Source organism: Sus scrofa, chromosome 10, assembly GCF_054392235.1.
Source record: "Sus scrofa isolate SSC_HxYL_T2T_F1_AM1 chromosome 10, Sscrofa_HxYL_maternal_Yorkshire_Landrace_v2.0, whole genome shotgun sequence".
In the NCBI taxonomy this organism is placed as follows: Eukaryota; Metazoa; Chordata; class Mammalia; order Artiodactyla; family Suidae; genus Sus; species Sus scrofa.
In genome coordinates, this window is record NC_139392.1 from 28,517,627 (window position 1) to 28,540,010 (window position 22,384).

General features: G+C 35.7%; 1 protein-coding gene across 6 annotated transcripts in view; it reads right to left on the reverse strand.

The window, feature by feature from the left end:
• LOC146398890 (uncharacterized) overlaps window positions 1-22,384 on the reverse strand; it is a 74,601-nt gene that overhangs the window by 38,655 nt on the left and 13,562 nt on the right. For 3 of the 6 annotated variants that reach the window (XM_084979491.1, XM_084979492.1, XM_084979489.1), the window contains exons 2-7: window positions 20,029-20,361; window positions 18,884-19,028; window positions 16,792-16,970; window positions 10,847-11,028; window positions 6,829-6,964; window positions 2,083-2,203 (exon numbers count right to left, since the gene is read on the reverse strand). The gene's annotated coding sequence lies outside the window, so the exon portion shown is untranslated. Of the gene's footprint in view, window positions 1-2,082; window positions 2,204-6,828; window positions 6,965-10,846; window positions 11,029-16,791; window positions 16,971-18,883; window positions 19,029-19,768; window positions 19,922-20,028; window positions 20,362-22,384 lie in introns of those variants that run through there. The other 3 variants (XM_084979490.1, XM_084979493.1, XM_084979494.1) reach the window with 3 other exon arrangements.

The window sequence follows — 22,384 nt, forward strand, 5'->3', positions numbered from 1 at the left end:
CCAACAAACGAAAACTTAAAGAATACAGCAACACAAAACCCAGGTTAAAGGAAATTTTGAAAGAGCTTCTCTAAACCAAAAAGAAAGGAAGGAAAGGGAAGAAAAAAGAAGAGAAAAAAAAAAGAAGAAGAGAAAGAACTAGGACTGAGGAAAACGCAATCAGAGAGCCGTCACTCAAATAAGGCAGCATACAGATTATATAAGAAAAAAGAAAGCTTTATAGTTCTATGCCAAACTTCACAAAGAAAATATGTGTCATTGTGCGGCACATATTATATGGTAACAGTACTCACGTACCTTTCTGTAAATTTGGGAGAAGTAAGCTATGGAAATGTAGTTGTGTCATTTGTGAACAATGAAATTATAATTAAAAAATACATTCCTATTTTCCATCCAAAGTTTATTTATATTTCATTGGCTAATTCTAAACTTGGCGTGTAAGCTGTTCCAGGGTGAAACAGAAAAACGTAATGAAAGATGAGCCCAAGTCTCACAAAAATAGAAGAGTTTTACTTGATAACATTCCAAAAGATATAAATTCTAATTTGGTTTAGTATTGCAACCACTGTCCAAATCAAATAGTAGTAGTCCAAGACCTCTATGAAGTGCATTTATTAAAAATTGAATGTTAGTGTATTATTACTCTGAAGTTGTGACAACCCATTATCCTTGGAAGTCACTGAAACATGCATCAAAGATACAAACAGGCTTCTTAGAAGAAGGAGTTAAGGCATTTTTGGCTGAACACTCAGCACAGAAGATATTTCCACATTGTCTGCAGTGATGCTGTAAACAACAACAAAAAAATAAACAATTTCAAGCATAACAACTATATCAAAATTATGAGACTACAAGAATAGGCCAACTGCACTTTGAAAGTATACTATTTCAAGGTTTATTTAATAACAAATCTCAATGCTGATTTAATCCTTTGATTAATTTGAATGCTTACTAGTTATATACTACACTAAAAATTTCAATATGAGATTGATCTTAGAATTTTCAAAAAACCATGCGAGGCATTTTTAAAGTGTTAATAAAACAGTCCTATCAGGTGAAAAACTATTTCTACTTGCCAAATATTTCAGGCATCATTTCTACAATCAGAATATAAATTTGAAACATCACATGATGGTATTATTTAAAATGATTTTTTTAATCTCTGCTTTTTCTTCCTTTAAAATAACTCAATGATGATAAAATGTATGAGTTTAATAATGATGCTGTGGTTCAGAAAATGATTATTCTAGAAAGTGAATCAGTAGGAAGGCAACAAATGAATTTAAAGTTAAAATATATGCTAATCAGAAACTAGACTGCATAAATTTAATTGTTCTACGTAGTTATAAGTTAAAGTTAATAAATGGCAAAACTTTTAAAGTCTATCAAATGCAGGACAATTCTGATGGTTAAAACAGTCAACTGTGGAATAAAATCCCATCTCACTGTGACTGAAAAGCCTTTCCCACAGGTGCTTCAGCTCTGTACTTCATTGTCGTTAGCCCACTTTCTATTCAGTGTTTGTGTAGGTCTGATCTATTTTAAAAAGTTTCAGCACATTATAATATTCCACACTTTTAAGAATGATTGGTGCCCAAGTTTTCAAATGGATAACATTTTGAAAATCAGAAATAATTTGGTCATCTTCCATTATCAAAAAGTGCTACAATCTTAAGTCTGAATGACAATAAAGCAAAGCAAATTTTATCTCTCAAAAGCACTGGAAATTTCTAACCTTTGGTAATTTCCCATTTATTCTAACCCTAGGGAGCAATCCTTCCTTGAGACTCCAAGCATATATATTCAGATCACTTCTTTAACACACAGCAACTCATTCATGCCTTTGTGTTCTTGACTTCTCCTAATACTGACAATTCATGAATGACATGTCTCTATAATCCTTGGAATCCCTGAAGTCTTTAAATCTTGTATTTAATTACCCATAACACCTACAATATTATTACACAGACAGCAGCCATTTAAAAGTATGTATATATGAGATTTTTTAATGTTCAAAATATGCTTTTTACTAAGAGGTAAATTCTAGACTAAAAAACTGCTGCACATCACCAGGCGACTTACCTGAAGGGACTGATTCTCTTTGCCCAGCTCCTGCACTGCTGCAGTTTTATTATCCAGCTTTCTTTGCAACTCTAGTACTTTGGTTTGAAGCTTTTCTATTTTACCTTCTCCTTTAAGACACCTAGAACAAATCACAAAAACATTAAAAAAATAATTAAAGACCCCCCAACACAGATAATGAACTACTTTAGCAGTCTGAAGCATAATACATGAATTTCAACCATCTGTTGTAATGAGTAGTTTCTAAATGGCTACTTAAATACCTGTTGGAGCACTATTCTCAAGACTTCAGTTTTTTTCAATGTGCAATATGTAAGTCTTTATCACTTAGAATGGAAATAAATTATTTTTATTAGACATCAGTCACCTTTCTGGTAGTGCCCTTCTTTCATCATGATTATTCTGAACTGTTGCTTCCAATACCATGATTTTTCCCTGTAAGTCATCCATCTGCTTTTTTTTTTTTTTTTTCTTTTCTAGAGCCACACCTCGCAGCATATGGAGGGCCAAAGCCACAGCAACGGGGGATCCCAGCTGCATTTGCGGCCTACACCACAGCTCATGGCAACGCCGGATGCTTAACCCACTGAGCAAGGCCAGGGATCGAACCCACAACCTCATGGTTCCTAGTCAGATTCGTTAACCACTGAGCCACGACGGGAACTCCCCCATCTGCTTCTTGAGCTCACTGACTCACTGCTGACTGGACTGCCACTCCTTCTTTACAGTGCCCAGGTTTTCATTTAATGCAGCTATCTGCATGGTATGTTTAGCCTAGTTTTCCTCATGCTTCTGCACTGCTACTTCTTTTTCTTTTCTTTCAGAATGCTGAGAATAGGAAAAACGGTGAGTAAAAAAAATCTATTACAAAAATAAAGTAAAAAAAATAAATTTGTCGAATTTAAAATACCAGCTGCATAACTACTACTACTTCTTTGGGAAAGAAGACACTAGTAGAATGGATTCCACAAATATCTGTGTATTTTGAACTGGCTTAAAGGCCACAATGCTGAAATGATGTTCAGCAGGTTTCTTATAAAATCAAGCTGAAGTAAATCAATTTAAGATTTTCCTTTTTTCCACTACAGCAGAAGAATAACCATAATCAGGGATAGCAAGGTGCCCTGGAGATAAAGCTCGACTTTTCTTATGTCTTAAATTACACATGCATCCCTTGGTCTCCATCAACATGCCAAAAACACAATACTTCAAATCACTGTGTGAACCTGAAATTGCAATTCAATGAAAACATTCCACAGTCAAGTTATCTGGGGCTATTTGGACCTCATTCACTAGAGGAAAGCCAGATGCTTCCCATTTGGCACACGCAAGTTAGGGAGGGGAAAGTAGACTTTTGGTCACACAATTGGTCATCACAATTCCCAACTGAAATCTCCACTTCCCCTTATCAGCATTCACTGTGACCAAAAAAATGAGTTCAATATAACTAACGTTCATGCCATCTACCGCAGACTACATAGTTAGAGGTTAGTTTGTTTTACTGGCACTAAAAGGTTTTGTTTTTTTTTTAATTATGTTCTACTGAACTTTCACTTACATAAGCCAAAAATTATATTTCCTATCACATGTCAGCTATTTAAGTCAATCAGATCAGTCTTAAATTGAACAGTAAAGTGTCAGTTGAGCACTTGAATTATAACTTTTAAGTAGAAAAATCCTCTCTCACTGAATTAATTTACAAAATCAATTACAAAACCTCCCATTGTACTGTACAGCAAAGGGAACTATATCTAATCTTGGGATAGAACATGATGGATGATACTACAGGAAGAGGAATGTGTATATATGGATGACTGGGTCACTTTGCTGTACAGCAGCAATTGGCACATGATTATGAATGAACTGTACCTTAAAAAAAAAATAAAAAAACACACCTCCCACCATTAACTTACTGACCAGTTTAGCTCCCTTCTCCATAAATTCTTTCCTCAGTTCAACTTCTTCCTTTTTCATCTGCTTTTTTTCCCACTGTACAGCAAGGGGATCAAGTTATCCTTACATGTATACATTACAATTACATTTTTCCCCACCCTTTCTTCTGTGGCAACATGAGTATCTAGACAAAGTTCTCAATGCTATTCAGCAGGATCTCCTTGTAAATCTGTTCTAAGTTGTGTCTGATAAGCCCAAGCTCCCGATCCCTTCCACTCCGTCCCCCTCCCATCAGGCAGCCACAAGTCCCTTCTCCAAGTCCATGATTTTCTTTTCTGAGGAGATGTTCATTTGTGCTGGATATTAGATTCCAGTTATAAGTGATGTCATATGGTATTTGTCTTTGTCTTTCTGGCTCACTTCACTCAGGATGAGATTCTCTAGTTCCATCCATGTTGCTGCCAATGGCATTATGTCGTTCGTTTTTATGGCTGAGTAGTATTCCATTGTGTATATATACCACCTAAATTCCACCTTCAGTGAAATGGTTCTTTGGGGCACTACTACACAATCTTCTCAGTCCTAACAAATTTGCTACTCCTTGCCCCAAACAAAAAAAAAAAAAAGAGATTTAAGTATTTTAGGAAGAAAAACAATTATAAAAACAGAATCTCTTAAAATCTTAATTCTAAACTTAGATATTTTGAAGTTTGCTATCTATAACTCTTTTATTTTTTGTCTTTTTGCCTTTTCTAAGGCCACTCCTGCAGCATATGGAGGTTCCCAGGCCAGGGGTCTAATCAGAGCTGTAGCCACCCACCTGCACCACAGCCACAGCAACACAGGATCTGAGCCACATCTGTGACCTACACCACAGCTCACGGCAATGACGGATCGAGGCCAGGGATTGAACCCACAAACTCGTGGTTCCTAGTTGGATTTGTTAACCACTGAGCAATGATGGGAACGCACATAATTCTTTTAATTGATAGCTTTCTTGATTAGCATCTCAATAAAATCTAAATTTTTAGGGTTACTTCTCATTATTTAGTCATCTGAAAACAGAAGTAACAGTTTCAATATATGTATAGATATTCTGCAACACAAAAGCACTGAGAGCAAGAATATTTGTCAAAAATAACAAAACAATGGTTCCTGGCATAAAGTATGTTTTTTTTTTCTTTTTATGGCTGCACCCACATCATATGGAAGTTCCCAGGCCAGGGATTGAATCTGAGCTGCAGTTGTGACCTAAGCCAAGGCAATTCCCACTGCTCTTGGAATCAAACCTGACACCTCTGCAGCAACCCGAGCCATTGCAGTTTGATTCCTAACCCACTGGGCTATGGTGGGGACTCCCACAAAGTATGTTCTTAATAAATAAATGTGTGTGTGTGTATATATATACACTTTTTTTTAACAAGCACTAAAAAATACAGAGGAAAAACAATGATTATCTTCACATATCTTTATGCTTTCTTGCTTGTGAGACTTAGGTTCTTCACTCAATTTAGCAATTTATTTTTCTTGTCCACATTTAATTTCCTCAATCTCTGCCAATTTAGATTTTTCATTTACTAGTTCTTTTTCAGTGACTATAGAAAAATAACTTATTAAAAAAATAATTTTAACTACTTAACTGAAAATTAACAAAAATGACTGCTACTGTTTATGACTGTCTCTGCCCCTTTAACCTAAGTTAACTTGAGCAAATTACCTACCTTCTCTTGTTCCTGTGTCCTTGTTTATACAATATGAACAATAATAATGTTATAAGGACTAAATAGTTAATACTATAAAGTAAATAGTGTCTGGCCAAACTTGAGCTAAAACACCTTCTTATGCTTATTAATATTATTACTCTCACTATCTTTACATAAGGCACCTAAAGAGGAGAACTATATGTCTAATCTAATCTCTATACCACATAGCTCCTTTTAATCCTCATTTTATAGGTAAAGGGACAAAGGCTTAGAAAAGTTCAATAATCTATTAGAAGTAGAACCAAAACTAAAACAAGAGCTGCATGATCTCATGCCCTTGTAATTAAAGGCCTGTAAACTATAGTTCTGTCAGAATTTTCTAAACTTGTGGCATAAGTCATAAATTTCATTCCAGCTTCACCGGTCCCATCCCCACAAAAACATCCCCCTAGTTTTTAGTTGAAGATAATTTCCAGGAACTGCACAATTAACAGATATACATACAAGTGCGCACACACACACACACACACACACACACACAAATACCTTCATAAATTGTACACTTAAGAATATTCTATCCACTGATGGAAATACATGATCTCAGTTATGAAACCAAAAATCAAATGTTTCTTAGAATCTGCATTTATCTTTTATATAGAAATATAACTGATCATTATGTGTACTGGTCATATAACCAGTACTTTCAACTTTATAACTTAGCATCATTTATATAAAATAAACCCACACTTCCTCTTAGAAAAAAGCTGGTTATTAATATTAAGAATTCTTAACACACTCAATTATTCCTAGACCTTTCATACCTGATTTCTATATCCAGAGGATAACATGTTATATGAGAAATAATTGAGGAGCTATAGTATCTTTTTTTGAATAACCAAGGGTCTATGATATAAAAAAACAGACTCCTTTGTATAACTAAAAAGAGCAATAAGAAATGGCAAGGAAGCTGTAAAGAATAACCTCCTAGGATTAGAATTACAGTCACCAAGAGTCTCTTATTTATAACCTTGATGCCCATCTTAGCTGTTGAATATAAGGTGATGCCTTTACTGGTTAAGAGGTTTGACTAGATGATCTCTATGGCCATTGTAACTCTGAAGATTCTAGATTTAGTTAGAAAATAAAATACCTTTTCTTTCTGAACATCTTGTAGTGGTTTCTACTGCTCCTTCAACTGCTCTTCTTTCTTGGCTGAATCTTGCTCCAAAGAAGTCCTGGCAGTCTTCAGTTCTCGAATCAGTTTATTTTGGTTTCCAATTTGATTCCTGTTTGAAATCAAGCACTCCTATGCTAGAGAAAGCGTCTCTTTCACAGACTTATAAAAAAATTTCCCCAGATTATTATATGTCATTGTTTAGTAAATTTCTATAGAAACATAACAGTTAACATATGCACAGTAGAAAGCAGTACACTCTAAAAAGATAGTATGTTATGCCCTTGAGCAAGATAATATACAAACTCCAAAATGCCTGTGGTTTAAATAGCTGCCTATAACATTGTAAACTCTCACAAAAACCTAATGACTAAATCTTTTAAAATCAAGCTCAAAATCTGTGCTACTATTTTCTGAAGATGCCAAGACATACTCTTCGACTTTGCCTCTAAATATTCATTTGTGTCATTCAGCAATACACTGCTATATATTCCTTTTCCTGGCTGCAGGCCAGGATATTTTCATCTGCTCAGGATCTTTTTACGTTGGAGAACTCCTTCTCTCATTTAGTGGTTTTACTGGGGCTACTTTAACCCACTGACTCCCACCAGAATAAGCAAATTCCTGAGTAGAACAAATACCAAACCTGATCCTGGAATACCCTAAACACATAGTAGTGTAGCCACAAAGGAATTTCTGCATTATTCTGTGGTAGCTTTTTTTGGTCCAAAAATTTTTCTTTTTTCAAAATAAAATTTTAGAAATTTTAGTTGTTACTTATTCTTGATATCTGATGAAATGATATAAGGAATAGTATTAGGCTAACAAGGTTTATATTTAATTTTAAACTTACTATCCTAGAATTCTCACTTCATTCACGGTACAAAATCTATAGTTAAATTCCATTTCTATGAACTTTCTTGACAAGAAAGAATAACCTACAGCATGGCCAATTTGGAATACCCAGTCACAAACTTTAGTATTTCATTAATAATCCAGCAGATGGGGCTAAAGGCGTAGATCAAGCCAGCCGGACTTGCATTTCACTGGTGTCCAGATACACCACATGCCCACAGATGGCACCCCTGACTTGGGTGTCATGTTACATGGTTCTGAACTTCTTCCTTTTCTCTCTTGTACACAAGATTATTTAACAAATACGATGCTGTGTGGGAGAAATTGACAGAACACTAAACCAACTATAATGGAAAAAATAAGAATCATAAAATTGAAAAAATCACGGAAGCAAAAGAATGGCCAATAACCATCCTTTATTCTGACCTATAAATTTGATTTGAATGTTCCTAGGAATTCCTTTTATTAAGTAGTTCAGATAACTTCTCACTTTGGAAGGAATTAAATGTCAATACTTCTATTAAAAAAAAATTTAGTGAAATGATGGTAAAAGAATCATGAATCAGAAGAGCTGAGATCCAGTCACAGTTCTGTTATTGTGCAAACATTAGGCCTGTCACCAGCCAAGCAGGGCTTCAGTCTCACAGGCAGAAGGAAGCTTTGGAAGAAAGATCTATTCATGGCCTCTCAGCAGTTGTAAAACTCCATGGCAGCCTTAGCCCTCTGTCTTTCTCTTCTTCCCATATTTACATTTGCATTCTTTCAGGTATAAAATTAGAACAAGACATAACATTTTAGACAAAAATAGTTGGCTTAATGAAAAAATACTGATTTAAAAGATCTAAGACTTGTTGTTATTCTCATGCGTAAATAACATACATATGAAGAAAAAGTGTGATTTCTGTAGATCTTTTACAGTCAGTCTTTAGATATCATCTTCTCTGTCACCAAATAGTCCTTCCAGTTCATCTGCATTTCCCATCCTTCCTCCTACCAGCTCAAGCCACCATCATCTTCACTTGGACTATGGCACAGTCTCCTCTGTCTCATCCCCACATTCACCCAGGTTCCCCTACAATCCATCCTTATCCTGCTGCCAGTTATTGGCCTAAATAAAATACAAATCCTTGCAAATCCTCCTTCTTTTAGGATAAAGTCCAAACTCTTCCACCAACCCTCCCCAACTTTCAATAGTGTTCTAAAGGGAAAAAAAATAGTAATTTAAAGCTACTTAGAGAATACAGCAAGTAAGATGCTTTCTAAATGTCGAGGTGGTATTTTTTTCCTTAAAACAACTTGTTGATTTTGAACTTGATATATATAAAATATCTATTGTTGGCCCTATGAAAATTCTTTTACCCAATCTCCTGTTTCTTTGTCAGATCATTAGTCACCAACAATTCCTTCACCTCCTCTCTACCTATATGTTATTCATCCTTTTTGTTTCATTGTCTCTCTCCCATTAATCTCTTCTGTTCCAACCTTTTTAACCCCAGTCATAATCAATTCACACCTAGACTGCTGGAGTTTATGGAGGAGGAAGGGAGACAGCCTCTTTAATCTCCATGGCACTAATTTACCTCAGGTCCAAACTAAGCTGTCTTTAAACAACTTCCAGGTTAAGTTGCCTACAAATTTTTTTTTTTCATTTTATTCCTCTGCTTTGATGACTCTTCTCCTCTCCCCCAAATATAAACTCCAGTCATCCCTGCTAGGCATCTAAGATACTTCACAATTTGAACCCAACCTTTTAAACTTCCAGACACCAACCATCACTCTGGCAAGACAATTATGTTGACTCCCAGCTTTGCTGGTTCCTGCTGCAGCACCTTTTCTCAAATGTGCCCCTGAGTGAACGGATCTCTCTCAGGACTCTGGGTATTCAAATTCTTAGATCCTTCAGGACCTGGTCAAGTCCTACCTCCTTCATAAAGCCTTCCCTAAAACAGCTTATGAATAAAACATAATATATTTATGTATATTATAAATATTCTGTGATTTGACAAAATTTGTCAATAAGGCACTTTATACAAAGAAACAAACAAACAAAAAACCATACACATTAAAGGATCAAAAAGCATAATATTTCACCACGACAAAAAAGAGGACTGGCTAAGTCTTCTTTGAGAGAATAGAAATGTTCCATCTCCTGTAGAGAACTGATAACTTAATGCTACATAAAAATTATTTACCTTTTTTGTATATCATTCATTTTAATGATACTTTATCTAATCAAATAGTATTGCCAAGGACAAGGTATCCAGATATGTTTAGATAATTAAGGTTAAATTTACTTTGAGTTATAATCTCCCGATTTTAACCATTATGCATTCCAATAGTCTTGGGAAGTTAACAAATCCATAAAATTAAAGTCAGTCTTTCTTGAGAAGCAACAATAAAATTGCTTCCATTTTCACAAGTGGTTTACATTGAAAACTCCTTGGATTTTCTAACAGCAGTCCTTTATAAGTTATTGTTTTTACATAGGCAGCAAAGTCCTTTGATAAGCTAATACGACAGTTAACATATTTCCAAATTGTTTCACTATTAAAAGATACATTTGTATGGGGTTTTGTGGTTGTTTTTAAATGGCCACACCCATGGCATATGGAAGGTCCCAAGCCAGGGATTGAATCTGAGTGGCAGCTGTCCTTGAACCCCCTGCTCCAGGCCAGGGATCAAACCCATGCCTCCCCAAGGCACTGCAGTAGAATTCTTTTTCTTTTCTCTTTTCCTTTCTTCCTTCCTTTTCTTCCTTGCCTTTTTAGGGCTGCACCCATGGATATGGAAGTTCACAGGCTAAGGGACAAATCAGGGCTACAGTTGCCAGCCTACACCACAGCAACACGGGACCCAAGCTGCATCTGCGACCTACACCACAGCTCATGGCAACACTGGAACCTTAACCCACTAAGAAAGGCCAGGGATCAAAACCTCACCTTCATGGATACTAGTTGGGTTTGTTACCACTGAGCCACGACACGAATTCCCACAACTTATTTTTTAAAAAGCATATTTCTCCAAAAATAATTCAAAAGAAAACAAGTATGATATTCCACAAATACTAACATTCCCTGCCCATCTGGGTTCAGATCAATCATTTAATATTTATCAATAACATAGTGAGTTTTTATGATACCTTGAGATCTTGCTTGTGGCAAGAAGTTCAGATTCCTTCCCATAGAAATCAGACTGAAGCTGCTTTAGATTTTCCTGATTTTTTTCATAGGCATTTTGTAACACTGATATTTTCTCTTTCTCTGCTGCAAGTTCCTGTGCTGCTTGTGTTGACTGCTGCTGTAGTTTATTCTCAAGTTCTATCTGAAACATACAAGTTATTTAAAACAGTATGCATACAAAAATCCAGTTACAAATACAGAATGAAATCCAATAACTAAGATTCCTGAGAACAAACTAAAGTTATGTCTTAAAATTCTACTGTAATAAAGAGTATCTTACTTACAAATACAAAATTAAAGAATTACAAAATCTGACAAGTCCCAATTAAAAAAAGAATTAAGTAAAGAAAAAAATATTTTCACTGGTAAGTGTCAAGTACCAAGGTCTCAGGAGACTGAGAGTAACAACTACTTTCTGATGGAAGATAGAGTGCTATGCATGCTTTAGAAGATGCTGAAAGTTAAGGTTGAACTAGAGGAATTTTCTGCATGAAAGAATTTCAAAGCCATTACTGAGCTCAAGTGTATTGTTTCTGCTCCCTAAAATTCAAGAATGACCCAAGAAATTTCTAAGGGCATGTTCATTAACATCAAGGCAGAAAAAGAAATGAAAATCCTGCAAAGGTCCAACTCCTCTAAACTTGTTTTCAGTCTTTAAGAAGATTCAAGAGATGTGCACAAATTATGATGTAATTAGAAGATATGTATGTATAGTATGAGAAGAAGCACTTGGCTTTTAAAATAAACTTACTACTTCCATGAACCTGCTGTTGAATTTATCAGCAACCTTTTTGTTCCACAATCCAATATTCATGTTCTTGTCCACATCTTACTGAACATTCCAGCAGTCCTTAAAATAGCTGATGATGGTCCCTGCTAGAAACATTTCTTGAACCTGGTTTCCAAAACATCTTGTGTTTTAGGTTAACCTATTACCTCACTGGTTATTCTTCCTTCCTAAAATCTCTTACTACTGCCTTTGATCGCTCTGTAGTACAAGACCCCAGGGTTCCATCCCTAGGCTGCTTTTATTCTATAAACAGTCTCTCTTTAGAATATCCTAACTAGACTCATAGCTTTAAGTACTTTATTTACAGTTGACTTCTGAATTTAAGTCTCTAGCTCCAACCTCTGCCTGAACTTTGAGCTCATTATATCAAAGGACTTCCCAGACATCTTCCCTTGACTGACTGATAGATATCTACCTCAAGCAGAATTCTTGACTCCTGACAACAATCCTCCTCCTCAAAAAGCTACTATTTCCCCCAATAAATATGGCCATCCATCCACCTTCACAAGCCAGAAACCTAGAGTTATTCCTGACTCTTCTTTCCAGCATCTCTCACCATCCAATCTATCAGCAAGCCCTGATGATTTAACTTCCAAAAGACACTTCCAAATCATTCACTTGTAACACTTTAGTTCATGCCATCATCATGGACTTTCTGGACTACTGCAATAGTTTTTCAGTGCCCTCCTTGCTTGCTCCTTTATCTCCCTTCAGTCATATCCCATCATTTTCTGCTCAAAATTTCCTAATTGATTCTAATTGTCCTTCAAATAAAATATATCATTCTGTTATAATCTACAAGTTTGCATGTTTATGCTTTGTCTGCTTCGCTGAGCTCAGCTCATATGACTCTTCCTCTCTCCTACTATACTTGTTTTTAGAAACTACCATGCTTGCTGTAGCCAAAGATCTCTGTACTTGTTCTCCTGAGCACTGTATGTATGGCTCGTGTATTTCATGTACCAGCTCAAACCTCTTCAGAGAAGCTTCTTTGATCACCCAGCCTTTTAGCAGGGCTAAATCCATCACTGTCTTTTGTGAAGCCTCTTCCCCCCTCAAGAAGGTGTAAATCCATGAGAACAGGTTACTTGTATGCTCACAGCCACATCTCCAACACCCAGAAATGTGCCCATGGCATAAAATACATACCTAGTAATATTTCTTGAATGAGTGAATGACAAATAGATGGGAAGTGGACAAATAGAGCCCAAAACTCCACTAAGAGGATCTTATAATAGTCCATATAAGACAAAACCTGGACAAAGATTATGGAAGTTGGGAAATAAGAAAAGGAGATAGAGGAGTCCCACTGTGGTGCTGTGGGTGAAGCAATCTCGCATGGCTACAGCTGTGGCATAGGCTGCAGCTGCAGCTCAGATTCAGTGCCTGGCCCAGGAACTTCTGAGTGCCATGGGTGCAGCCAAAAAAAAAATAAATAAAAAGAGACAGGTGCAACTGAGTTAGGAAGCAGATTGCTGGGAGATGGTGGGGAAGGGGATGCCTAAGGGGGGGAAGGGCATTGATCACCCATACATTATCAGATAATACCCCATATCCCCTCCAATGATTCTTCATTATGACATTATTTTTCATGTTGAAGACTATACTGCATTTTTTTTTTTGGTAGACTACTACTTTAACATCACCCCCCCACAAATCCAGATTTCTTTCTCTTTATTCACCAAAGTACTCTACAAAGTCTTAACAATGATCATCATTGCCCTCTGGGGCTTATATTTGGACCTTCATTTTATCAACTCCAAATGACAGGCTCATTCATTGATTCATCCATTCATTCTTTTTAAATCACTGATAGCTTATTTGTTAGAAAACACAGTTCTCTGATTTTGGAAATTCAAATTTATTAGTGGGTAGGTTAAAAAAAACAACAGGTCAATGTAACAGTTTGATAATTATTTTAATGGAATTAAATCCAACATTCCAAAGGAGAATACAGGAGGGTCCGTCATTTGCAATTTACCCTTCACACAGTGATCAGTTTTTGTACTAAAACAGGTCTGATCACATTTCCCCCTTCTTAAAAACCTTTAACCTTCCAATATCAAGTATTTAATGTAGAAACAGTTATCCATCTACTCTGATCTTACTTCACCCAATTCTGTAGCCTTATCTCCCCTCACTTCTCCACTTACCATGTATTCCAATAGCGAACCTCCTATAATGACATCTTTTTAAGTTTCAAAAACTTTGCTAGTATTGCTTCCTCCTTGAAATATCTGCTTTCTTCATTTATTTAGGGCAGAACCCATGGCATATAGAAGTTCCCAGGCTAGGGGACAATTCGGAGCTGAGGCTGCCAGCCTACACCACAGGCATGGCAACACCAGATTCAAGCCGCATCTGTGCCACAGCTTCTGGCAATGCTGGATCCTTAACCCACTGAGCAGGGCCAGGGATCAAACCCGAATTCTCATGGGTACTGGTCAGGTGTGTTACCACTTAGCCACAATGGGAACTCCTTCTTCCTTTTTTTAACTTTTCAAAATTATAATCATCTTTAAAGATCCAGTTGAAATGCCAGCTCCTCTAAAAAGCCAGCCAAAACTTCTACTGAGCTCTATTTTTTTCTCTTTTTATTACAATTTTCTTTGTCCTTACATACCAGCTTCCTCATTAAATTATAAGCTACTTAAGAATAGGGGCCATATCCTATTCAATCTGTATTCCCACATTAGGTTTCAAATAAAGTTGCTGTAGGAACCGATAACTTACAGCCGTGCTGGATCCTTGTTCAGTGGTTCCCAAACAATCACATTAAAAAAAAGGAAGTATATGCATGTGTGTCTTATATATAGTGTATGTACACATACACATCTATACCCTAAACTTTATCCCTGTTTTTCCTATTTCCCTGTGGCCCACTAATAAGTTTCCACAGACCATCACTGTGTGGTTTGCCGTGCGCACTGACAGTCTTGGATCACAGCTTGCCTACTTCCATATACTATCCCACAACTATTTTGTTTGCAACATGACACTGGCAGAGTAGACAACAACTCTATGACCCCATTATATTAATTCAGAAAGATGAATCACTTCCCTGTGACCATAAACCTAATAATACGTATAACATGAAATTTAAATTCAGATCTGCCTGACTCTAAAATTTACCTTCTTTCCAGGATATTATGCTGCTCCTCAATAAAGCCAAACTACTCTTGCCTCTCAATGATTCTCTAGTTACTCCAAATTCCAAAACTAATTTAGAGACTGGATATCCACCCAGCACTCCCTCAGGGTTAAAAATTGTGTCCCTTTTTCTGGCATCCATGCACTAGCATAAGTGAACTACTTACTGTGAATGAATGTCTCCAAAATGCACGTTTAAGCCTAGATCCCCAATGTAATGGTATGTAGAAGTGGATCTTTGGGAGATCATTAGATGATGGGGGTGGAATCCTTGTGAATGGGATTAGTGCCCTTCTAAGAAGGAATGAGATAACTGTTCTCAGTCATATCAGGATACAGCTGTCTACAAGCCAGAGTGGACCCTCATCAGACACTAGCTATGCCAAGTACCTTTATTCTAAGTTTCCCAGTCTCCAGAACTCTGAGAAATCAATGCTTATTGTTTTAAGCCACCTAGTCTATGGTATATTTGTTTTAACAGACCCATGTAAGACAACTACTGATAACAACACTTCCTCTAAATCTCATAATTCTTAAGGTGGTATCTAGTAAAGCCATGCAAAGTAGAAGAAATATACATTAACCATAAATCTGGAAGAAATCTTGTTGTAGCTAGTAATTTAAAAGAAAGAAAATGTGCTAATAGTTGTTAAGACTTTTTACTTATTAAATCAGGTGCTATAAAAATGATCTAAGGAATACTTTAATATGAGACTAATGGATTTCTTTGGTTTGTTTGTTTTTGTCTTTTTCTAGCACTGCACCCAAGGCATATTGAGGTTCCCAGACTAGGGGTCTAATTGGAGCTGCAACTGCCAGCCTATGCCACAGCCACAGCCATGCCAGATCTGAGCCTCGTCTACAACCTACACCATAGCTCACCACAACTGCCAGATCCTTAACCCACTGAGAAAGGCCAGGGATCGAACTTGAAACCTCATGGTTCCTAGTCAGATTCTTTAACCCCTGAGCCACAATGGGAACTCTTGAGGCTAATGGATTTTGAAAAAACAAATGAACTCAAGATATCAAATCATAAACCAAAATACATATTGTGATAATTATATCCTGACTTCTGATTACATATGATAACACACAAAAAAAGAATAAAGGGTCATTAGAAAATTACTCTTTTGTAAAGCAGCCATAATAATGGTTGTAAAACAGAGGTCCACATAAAAGAATGTATTTGTGCGGTTATTTTTTTTCCTCTAGTAATATGACAAGCCAGCTCTTAATGCTATGAAGTATTTGGTTCTACATATTAAGGATTTTATATCTCCCTTCTCCCTGCATGAATTAACATAGAACAACCATGAGGAAAACCTCATTTTGTTCAAACACTAAGTTCATTCCACTTTTATCAACTCTTGGTCTGGACAAATATTAAAACATATTTAAGAATGAAGAACAGATGCTTAATAATAACTTATCATAGGTTTGGAAATAAAAACCATTATGATTTAACTTAAAAGTATCAAACAATTATAACCATATGAAACCTACATTATATACGTTATAGTAGATATAAATATATCTCACATTGTGATTTTTTATCTTGATTATTTCCCTTAATAAGGATAATTTATTGCTAAATTCCTTTAAAATTTTCTAATACACTAGAGATGTTTATACATTTTTCTCAATGTTGTTGTATCTTATTTTACAAAAAGTTTTGTCTGTCAAACAAATGATTAGTGTTATAAGAATTATCGAACAACATGATTACAGTGAATGGAAATCCAGACTTAGTCAATCATAGAAGTACAGTTGTGTATTTTAACTTCAAAAAATTTGAGCATGTATAAATTTTTCTTTGTTGCACCTCATCTGTGTTAATTATCATGTTACTATTTTCAATGCACAATTTTGCTTCCCATAAAAAGAAAACAAATATCACTATCTTCCCATAAAAAGAAAACAAATATCACTATCTTCCCATAAAAAGAAAACAAATATCACTACCTTTTAATCTCTCCTTGGAGTGCTTCAATTTGCTTTTTCTTCTGTTCAGTCAGTTGCTTTAACTCATTTCTGTTACCCTGAAGTCGTTGTTCTTCTTTTTCCTTTTGTTTTAAACTCTTCTGGGCCTGCATTAGTTGTCCCTGCATTGAATTGCACTCCAATTTCAACTGATGAGAAGTCTAAAAGAAAATAAAAATCTGTTTAGCATTCTTTTATCCATTCACCCTACTTCAAGCTAAGCACTACTCTAAGTAGAAACTACTGGGTCTGATGGCCATAAACAATCCACTAGTAAACCACAAAAGAAAAATCCCTGTCCTCACAGAGCTTTCATGACTGACACTATACACTATTAGATGGCATGCTGAATTAATCTTCAATATTTGTTTAATCCTCCTTTCCTTTTTAACTTATATATTTGGATAGAGCTTGGAAATGGACTATTCCTTTACATCATAACATAGGGAAAAACAGCATTCATCTCTAGATTGCTGAAATGTCTACTGCCTTTCAAGGATATGCAAATGCTACCTGAGCCTGTTAGCCACCATCAGAAAGGATAGCTTCATATTAACTGCAATAAAACCAAAATAATTTTGGCAAATATGTTTAGTATTTGATGAAACTAAACTATACCGCACACAATTTGTCATTTAGAGATCTGAGGAATATTTTGTTAATACCTTCTTTTTACAATCTACTAGGATATAGTTCTGTTCAAAATTAGACATCATATAGAAGCTAAGAGAGGTTCCTCTGTGGCCAAGGAGAACTACACATTCTCCGACATTTCTAGCTAAGGTCATGTTTCATGTTTTATGCATATTTCACTATGAACATAATTTGAGCAATTTGACCGTATTCTGAGTAACTTTTGAAAAAAATTCAGTGCTTCAGCTTATCTCCAACACAAAGGGAAATATTTTGTGCAAAGCAGGAATCAGGTAGTATAACAATAATGATTAACAAGTACCACTGGTTATGATAACCAATGACAAAGTAATAGCTAACATTTGACCATTTATTTTGTTAAGCTGGTTTTCTAAGCACTTTGAAATATATTAACCAATTTATTTCTCAAAATAATTCTATAGTGAACATTCTCTTATTAGCCTTATCTTCTACTGAGAAAACTGGAACACAGAGAGATCAAGTTGTCAGCCTAAGACAAGGCAAGACAGCACAGCTATTAAGTGGCACAACCAGGATATAAATCTGGACAATCTGGATTCAGAACTTATACACTAAACCACCATAATTTTGCCAGTTACATGTTGGCATCTAAAACACAGGTGTCTTCTTTCAAGCAACAACCAGAACACAACACTACAGATGTGTCAGGACCAGGTTTCACTACTTTATCAAATCAGATCTCTAGAAAGCTACATGCCTGGACTCTGGCTGCTGGAGGTATGCCTTCAGAAAAAATAGCAACATATTACTATACTCGCTTAATGTATATTATACTCTTGCTTCTTTTGATGGAGAACAACAGAAGTATTAACCACAGAAAATCTTTTTTTTTTTTTTTTTTTTTGTCTTTTTAGGGCCGCACTTGTGGCACATGGAGATTCCCAGGCTAGGGGTCAAATCGGAGCTGTAAATGCCTGTCTCCACCACAGCTACAGCAACAGCAGATCCAAGCTGTATCTGCAACCTACACCACAGCTCATGGCAACGCTGGATCCTTAACCCACGAAGCGAGGCCAGGGATCAAACCTGCATCCTCATAGACACTAGTCGGGTTTGTTAACCATTGAGCCATGACAGGAACGCCAACAAATCTCTTCATTGTTAAACAACCATTATCAAATATATTAATATCAATGTCCATGAAATTGCCCTTAAAATTTCATTTCTATGGAAAGCCTATCAAGCCTTTTTTTTATCCATAGTAGTCTGCCTTAATCTAAATTATCTAATTATAACTCTATAGTTAAATTACTCAATTTTCCATCTTTAATTAACTACTTTTATTTTAGGCCTCTTATCAAAAACTAGGTTAAATCTTTTTAGTAGTGGGTAGAACACAAATGAAATAAACCTTCTTTTGACCTAATTATCACTGAAAATATTTTGAAAATATAAATACCTTATTATGCTATAACATATTTTGTTACAGAAAAAGAAAATCTTAGCTCCTCTTTTTCAAGTGAGTTTTTCAGTTCATTCTGTTCCTTATGTGCGCATTCTATCTGTACTTCAAGGTGATGCTTTAAATCTTTGCAGGTTTTCTCCTAAAAAAATGGAAACTATATTATGCCGAAAATATCTGTAGTAAAATAAGACTTTTGGTTTACAAGCTTATAAGGTCCTTAGAAGGAAATAAACCAGAATTGCTGATCATTGAAGATGGGACAAAATAATCCCATTTCATTAATAAAAACAGGCAAGTATTATAGCAGTAAGGAAGGAGGAACAGGAAAAGGCTAAGTGTTTCAATCATCAACCAAGAGTCACAATAAATAATTTAGATAGTATTTGGGCAAGATTTTAGAAAACTTTGGTTTGGAAGCCACATTTTTTGTCACAGAATTAATTAAATTAAATAACTTATGTGGTTGTGGATATGGTTTGGTTTTTTTGATCACATCTGTGGTGTGCAAAAGTTCTCTGGCCAGGGATCAAACCCATGCACACCACGGCAATGACCCAAGCCACAGCAATGACAATGCTGGATCCTTAACTCCCTGAGCCACCAGGTAATTCCAAATTATGCTATTTTAAACGTAGAATAATATGCTTCAAAAAAAAGGAAGCAAGGAAATTCTTAAAAAGAAAGTGTTGAAATGATAAATAAAAATAATCACATATACTTTAAGAGGGAATGTGTACAGATAGATGTTTTCTCCAAACAGAAAGGAACATAAAAGTAACATGAAAATCTTTTTTTTAGGAGTTTCCATTGTGGCTTGGCAGAAATGAATCCAACTAGTAACCATGACGGTACGGGTTTGATCCCTGGCCTTTGCCTCACCCAGTGGGTTAAGGATCTGGCATTGCCATGAGCTGTTGTGTAGGTCACAGATGCAGCTCAGATCCCACATTGCTGTGGCTGTGTTGTAGGCCTGCAGCTGTGGCTCCAATCCAACCCCTCCTGTGGGAATTTTCACATGCCATGGGTGTGGCCCTATAAAGCAAAAAAGAAAATGTCAAATATGAATTAGGCAGAAGAATCAGTACATTTTAAATATTATCACTTCTGCTTAAAAAAAAAAGTAAATACAAACAACTAACCATATCTAATATAGCAGCTTTTCCCTTCTGACTTTCCTTTTCAAATTCACTTCTGGAGTTCTTCAAAGAATCAGAAACTTTTGATAATTCCTCTTTTGCTCCAGAAAGCTCTGTTACTAGAGTTTCTTTCTCCATCTTCACTTTGTGTAGTTCTGTCACTGCTGCTTGAATTTTGTTATTCAATTCTTCCTGCTGCATTTTTGCATTTTGACTTAAATTTTCTATTTTCTTGTTTAAGGATTTTTTTTTCCTTCTTCTTGCTTGGTAAGCACTTGCTTAATATTTTCAAGTGCTTCAGATTTCTTCTGTAGATCCAACTTTGTACTGGATATGCTATTTAAGAAAAAATTTAATAATGCATAATTTATCACCTCTAATTTACCATTCAAAATAAATTATTACTTTTTTAAACTTTTTTGTATCCTTAAGAAGTAAAAATAATAATTTAATGTATCAAGCCAGTACCACCTCACACCAGTCAGAATGGCCATCATTAGTAAGTCTACAAATAGCAAAGGCTGGAGAGGGTGTGGAGAAAAGGGCACCTTCCTACACTGTTGGTGAGAATGTAAATTGGTACAACCACCATGGAGGTTCAATAATATGGAGATTCCTCAGAAAACTAAATACAGAACTACCATATGACCCAGCAGTCCTATTCCTGGCCATATATCGAGACAAAACTTTCATTCAAAAAGATAAATGCACTCCCATGTTCACTGCAGCACTATTCACGATAGCCATGACATGGAAACAACTTAAATGTCCATCTACAGATTAATGGATTAAGAAGATATGGTACATATATACAATGGAATACTACTCAGCCATAAAAATGAATGAAGTAATGCCATTTGTAGCAACACATATGGAACAAGAGATTCTCATACCAAGTGAAATTAAGAAAAAAGAGGAAGACAAATACCCTATTTCATTTAAACGCAGAATCTGAAATACGGCACAGGAGTTCCCACTGTGGCGCAATGGAATTGGTAGGATGCAGGTTCAATCCTTGGCCCAGCACAGTGGGTTAAAGGATCCAGCATTGGTGCAGCTGAGGCATAGGTCTCAGCTGCAGCTTAAATCTGATCTCTGGCCCAGGAGCTCCATGGGCAGCCCCTCCCCCCTCAAAAAAATGGCACAAAATGAACCTATCTACAAAAGAGTAACAGACTCCTAGACTTACAGATTTGTGGTTGCCAAGGGGAAATGGGACAGACTGGGAGTTTGAGGTTAGTAGAAGCAAACTATTACATTTAGAATGGATAAGCAATGAGGTCCTATTGTATAACACAGGAACTATATCAAGTCTCAGGGAACTATATCTTGGAAGATAATATAAGAAAAGTAATATGTATATATGTGTGTGTGTGTATGTATATATACATGTATATGACTGGGTCACTTTTCTGTACAGCAGAAGTTGGTACAACATTATAAATTAACTGTAATTTTTTTTTAAAAAAAGCAAAAAAAATTTAGTCAAAAAATAATAAAACCACACAACCAAAAAAATGCCGTAGAACATCTGTTCTGACTATTTAACAGATAAAGAAGATTTACCTCAAGTAAATAAATTAGTGGTAAAGTCAAGACCATCTAACGCCCCTGACTTAATCCCCAAAGAAAACTGTGCATAGAGCAAACCTAGCCTACGACAGCCAGAAAAGTTTTCCCTGTACTCTAAAGAACCTATTAACCCCTGAACATACAGAAATTTGCCTCCTTCCTTGAAAACATAAAACACATTATATCTTTGAAACGACTTAAACTTCAAAACACATAAGGTAAGTAGGAAAAAAACAGAAGAATATCTCATTTCAGATAGAGGAAGGACAAAAGATTTATTGTAATCTTAGAACCTAGCAGATTATGTAAGAGATTTGTTATTATTTGCCCCTTAAAAAATGCTTTCTGTAGCTAAATCAGTAAAAATTTATAAGAATAAGGAAATGCACATATTGCTGTAAGAGTTAAAGACTTCTCTTTTCATAAAATGAATACAATTATGTTTATATGCATATCAAAGGAAAAGCACATATTAAAGATCAACAAGTTTCTAAAGAGAAAATAAAACCAGATGCAAAGTAGTATTTCTAGAATGTATCCTCTTTCTAGTGTATTTTACCATCAATGTACTTACTATAAATTGAACAATATGTTAAAGAGAGATTATTAAAAGCTATATCAGCCACATAATTGAAGTTAGGTATTAATACAATACCAGAGCTGCACATATACCTTGAAAATTTCTAACTTTTAGTCCCAGAAACTTACTTTTACTTTCTAAAAAGTAGCTAGAAAAGTGAACTACATTCATAGGATCCTGTACCGCACTGATTTTTAAAGGTCTAAA